The 5471-nt window shown below is 54.6% G+C and overlaps 1 protein-coding gene across 1 annotated transcript in view; it reads right to left on the bottom strand.

Annotated features, from left to right (window-relative positions):
• NIPA1 (NIPA magnesium transporter 1) overlaps nt 1-5471 on the bottom strand; it is a 15058-nt gene that overhangs the window by 8016 nt on the left and 1571 nt on the right. The window lies entirely within an intron of this gene.

The raw sequence follows: 5471 nt of genomic DNA, 5'->3' as shown, positions 1-5471 counted from the left end.
GTGTCTGCAGTGTTCCATCAAAAGCATAGCTCGGAAGGAGTTGCGGGGACGCCCTGAGCAAGTGCTGACGGAGCTCTCTGCACGCTAGCTGGCCTGCCTTCAAAGGGCAGATCGGGGCCACAGAGACGGCTGGCTGGCTGCTGCCTGCAACGGACTGCAGGGCCTAGGCGATGCCAGCCCGGTCTGCGTCCAGGAGCTCTCCCTGCACTCCTCCCGAGGGAGGTGCATGGCTCTGCGAGCCTGTCCCCCTGTACCCAGCCACGTCGCAGAGCTGGAATCCAGATTCCTCCCGCCTTCCTCAGCCAGGAGCTGGGAGAGCCACCGTCTCAGTTCGCCCCTGGCCCCTGTCGTAAACAGACATTTGACTTACGTCAAAGCCACTGGGTTCCTTCAGTTTCGCCATCAAGTGTCACTGTCCCCAAAGCCTCTAACGTGACATGCTGGGCTCCACCGCGCTCTGCCTGCACCCCTCCTCCGGCCTCGGCAGGAGTGGAGTCGTGCAGTGGGAGGCGCTGAGGAGTGTGTTGCACACTGCTCACCCCAGGAGTGGCTGCAGTGTAACCCGCCCGTCAAGTAAGAGGTCTGACTTCCCTGAGGCGGCCACATGGTCGGAAACCCAGTGTAGCTGCGTGTGAAGACTGAACCGAGTCAGGGATGGGGTGGGTTGGAGAGCGAGGGCTGCTCCGGAAGCCCCGGCCATGTCCGCCATCCCAACCTAGTAAGAAAAGCAGTCCCGCATTGAGATGCGCCCAGCCCCAGCCACCGTCCCAGTGCAACCCCGATGGAGAGCCGCCCAGCTGAGCCCAGCCAGCCCACAGGACCACGACAGACCCGAGTCTGGGACACCTGAGTCCTCGGCGCTCCCTTTACTCCTTGCGGAATGGCCTCGGGGACACCGGCACAGGCTGCAGGGCCACTCAGACTCTCCGACCCTCACACTCTGGCCATGTGCTGGACCTGTGATCTCAGGGTGGACCAGGTCAGACAGCATTAGGGATGTGCAGCCCGAGCGGCCCCTGGGGTCCTGTGACTCGGTAAATGCCGTCACTCTGAGTGACATGGAGACAGCTCTGAAGCCCTCCCTGAATGCAAGGCTGAGATCCTCCATTTCCTCCACAACTAGACACCACTACCTAGTGTCTGCCACCAGCCCGTGGACAGGCGCGTGCCCTGCCTCTGAAGAGCGGGGGGCAGGGCGTGCGAACAGGGAAACAGGCCCCATCCGGGTGTCGGCACAGGAGGAGGCTGAGGCCAAGGAAACCCACAGAAACGGACAGACCCCATCTCTTGGGGAGGGAAGCCTAGGGTGTGCCTGGGAGACCAGAGGCAGGGCCCTCACACCCTCAGAAACTGTGGGTGCAGGAGGCTTGGGACAAGGGTGGGGGACGCCTGGTTCCTAGGTCCCACTGCTGCCTCTAGCCCTGCCCCTCTCAGGGAGGAGACTATAAAACCTGAAGAGGATTTTTTTTTTTAAAGAGTTATTTAACTTTATTATTTATTTTTAGTTTGACCAGAAAAGAACACAGTGAGGGAGAATGAGGGAAAGTGAAAAGGCAAGCCACCAGATCCAGGACTTGAACCACGGTCGACCATGTGGGAGTCCAGTGTCCTAAACCACCATGCCACATGTCAGCCCCCTGAAAAGGATTTTTGTTTTTTAAAATATATATCCCATAAAACCTATCATCATCTTTTTTATTTTTTTTGAGAGATTTTTGCAATAGGGTGTGCACACTTGCCAAGGACAGGGACGGGACAAAGAGATAGAAAATGAGAAATCACTCTCCAGGGGGGATGGCCATGCTGCAGTCCCTTCTCCTCCATTCTCTTCTTGAGATTTTACGCACACGTGCCCGGTGTGAGTTTAAGCCGCCAGGTCCAGGACTTGAACAGCATTCAACTATGTGGGAATCAAGCAACATAACTATTATGCCATCTGCTGGTCCCCCATCTTCCTTTTAAGTTATATTTCAGTGGTTTTAAGTGCATTCACAATGCATTCCTAAGTGGAGTTGATTATCCAGTCCTTAAAAACGCCGAGTGCATTTCCTACCCTATGAGGACTTGCACAAGGGACCTTCAAAGAGTTCATGAAAAATGTGTATCACGGAAAAACGGCACGGATTTCAAAATGTTTGCACCAAAACGAACCTGTACTTTCAATCCACTTTTTCACAGATTGTTCTAAGTCCCTCCGTGAAAGCTGCAGAGAGAGGAAGGCGTGCCCCAGAGCTCCCAACAGAAGGCTTGAGCAGAACTTGGGTCCCTGGAGGCTGGGCCTCTAGAAATCCTGCCTCCGGACAAGTCATTCAATGCTGAACTTGCCAGGCGTGAGAAATGTCAGGTCAGTGGCCTGTACCATCCTCATCTATACTCTCTCCTCCCTCAACGCCTCCTTTTCAGTCACGTGGTCCTGTGCTCCCTGTCCTATAACGGTCGCTGCTACTTGTCAACACACGCGGCACAGGCTTTATGGGAAAGAGATTCTAAAGCCTTGCCGTCAACAGCGCCCGACACATAGCAGCAGCTTTGTAAATATTTGCTGCACAATCAAAGTGGAGTCACTGAAACAGGACTGTCCAAGGGGCCTCGAAAAGCTCACGGAAGGGCCAGCAGGTGGCACGGAGGTGAGGAGGGCTAGACCCCACGTGGCTGGTGCAAAGTTGGAGTCCTGGACCTGGAGCTTGAAAAAACACACCAGCACATATGAGTGTGTCCTCAAAGTCCTGAGAGAATGGAGGAGATGGGACTGCGGCGTGACCCTCTACCCAGGGGGGAATGGGTAACCTCTCATTTTACTCCGTCTGTGTCTCTGGTCAATGCACATGCCTGATAACATACTAAAAAGGCAAAAGCAAAAACAAAACAAAACAAACAAACAAACAAAAAAAACGCACACACAGAAAATGTGTATTATGGGGACCAGCAGGTGGCATGGTAGTTAAGGTGCTAGACACTTGCACATGGCCAACCAGGGTTTGAGTCCTGAATCTGGTGGCTTGCTTTCTCACTTCCTCTCTCTCACTCTCATCCTCTGTCTTTCTCTGGTCAAATTTTAAAAATCAATCAATAAATAAATAAAAGAAAAAAAGAAAATGTGTATTATGAAAAAAAAGATTTCAAAATTTTTCACACCAAAATAAACTCATACTGTAACTCCACTTTTCCACGAACTTTTTCTTTTTTGAAAGGTTTTTGCTATATGGAGCATGCGCTCGCCAGAAAGACAGAGAGACAGAAAGACAGAAAGTGAGAAACCCCACCCCCCACCTCAGGGGATAGCTACACCGCAATCCCTTCTCCTTCATTCTCCTCTCGGGATTTTGGGCATGCATGCACACGTACCCAGTGTAAGTTTAAACCACTGGACCCAGGACTTGAACCGCAGTCAACTACATGGGAGTCCAGTGACATAGCCATTATGCCAACTTCTGGTCCCTCCATGAACTATTTCGAGTCCCTTTAAATGTTTGTCTTCCACCACCATGAGTAACCAGCTAGCTTGGATATGTGCCGGTGGGTGATAATTAGGAAAGTATGAAATTAACAAATACTACACTTTCACTTTATTTTTTGGAGAGATTTTTGTTATACGGCACATGTGCTTGCCAGAGAGACAGAGACAGAGAGCAAGAAATCACCCCCCAGGGTGCCGCAATCCCTTCTCCATCCTCCTTTTGGGATCTTGGGCATGCACGCACACGCACCTGGCGTGGGTTTTAAGTGATCAGCTACATGGGAGCCCAGCGATGTGACCGTTACACCATCTGCTGGTCCCACATTGTCCATTTTCACTGTATTGCCCGAGAGGGCAGTACACAGGTATAGCCATCAGATCTCTGACACCCTGGCACCCGTGCCTGGCATGTCTCAGGCTGACTGGGCTGGAGACCTGAGCTGCAGGCGCAGAGGGGCCCAGCTTCTCTGGAGCAGAGCGTCACCACGGTGCTGCAGGGCGTCCCCGTTCTTCTTTTTTGTTTTTGTTTGTGTGTGTGTGTTTAAAGTACAGCTGTTGTTTATTTTCTTATTCACAAACCCCCTTGAGCACATTAGCTGAGCCCAGTGACACTGAGCCCCTCTCTCTGTCACACCTGTGTGCTTTACTAGCCAGAGCGCACATTAGGGTTGCTTAGCCTTTCCTCACGTCACTTGGTGGTCAGCTCCTCTGTGCGTCCTGGCTGTGGCAGTCTCGCAGACTTTGTGACTGAGTAGAGGACCAACTTGGCTTTCTGTAAGATGTTCCCCAGTGCAGGTTCGTGGGTGACTCTGGGACTTGGAGGACGACCACAGAGCTGGAGCACCCCTGCCACCCACCGTCATGGCCGCCTGTATTGTTTATTTCTGAGTCCGGCCAACGCGGCTCCCAGCCCTGCCTGGGAAGAGCGCAGACGTTTGTACCTGAGAGGCGGACACCTCTGTGTCCTTGGGGCCTCTGCTTGGTTGTAAGCAGGTGCCAGCGGAGACCAGTGCCTTCTCTCCAGGCGGAACTCTGCACATCGGTGTTTCTATCCGCAGCGAGATCGTCGTCCCCGTTCTTCTTTTTTGTTTTTGTTTGTGTGTGTGTGTTTAAAGTACAGCTGTTGTTTATTTTCTTATTCACAAACCCCCTTGAGCACATTAGCTGAGCCTAGTGACAGGCCCTTTCCCTCTTCTCTGAAGGCACCCCTGGCTCACCATGCCAGCCCTGGGAGAGTCCACCCCCTTCAGAATCTGCGTTGCTTTCCTGTCACCTCCATGACCTGGTGGCCACTCCTCCCCGGACCTCTTTATGCTCTTCTCGTGAGAAGGCTGCTCAGAAGAGACTTCCGGCGGGTGGAGCGGGTGCAGGCCCCGTTTCTAGGCTCCTCCAGCGAGGACTCAGGCCGCAGGGCGCCCAGCACTGGCCAGAACTGCAGCTCTGGCTTCCCACAGCACTGAGGAGTGGTGCTGGGGGCACACTGGCGGGACGCTCGGCGCCCCCGTTGTGGCCTTTCTTTTTAAATCTGCTTTGTGTTTTCTGCACACCGAAAAGCACCTGTATTCCGGTGGCTCAAATCCAAGCCAGAGAGGGCTTGATCACGACCCCGGGCGGGCACAGGGCCCTCAAGACCCTGCCCTGCGAGTAAGCGCCTCACCCCTGCACCCTAGGTGCCCCTGGCCACCGCACTGTCCGTACCTCTGCACCTGCGGCCGTCAAAAGGGGCTCAGAGCCTGCGGGTCTGGATCTCTGTGCACCCCGGGCCCTGGAGCACGGCAAAGGTACCTGAGCTCCGGGTCCGGGGCTCCGCAAGGCGCCTGTGACCCCAGCCTCTCGTGCGGTTGCCGGAGGACCAAGATCGGGGAGCAGGGCCGGTTCGGCCTGCACTGGGGCTGGCTCCCCCGCGGTGCGCACCCCCAGAGCCCCCTGCCCCGAGCGCGGCCCGCGGCCCACCCTACCTCGCCGCTTGGCGCGCACGATGCCCTTCTTCTGCAGCACGAACGTGGAACCGTTC

Source organism: Tupaia chinensis, unplaced genomic scaffold (genome assembly GCF_000334495.1).
Source record: "Tupaia chinensis unplaced genomic scaffold, TupChi_1.0 Scaffold144682_1, whole genome shotgun sequence".
Classification (NCBI taxonomy): Eukaryota; Metazoa; Chordata; class Mammalia; order Scandentia; family Tupaiidae; genus Tupaia; species Tupaia belangeri.
Note: the sequence above shows the minus strand (reverse complement) of the source record. Positions and strands in the feature narration are given on the sequence as shown.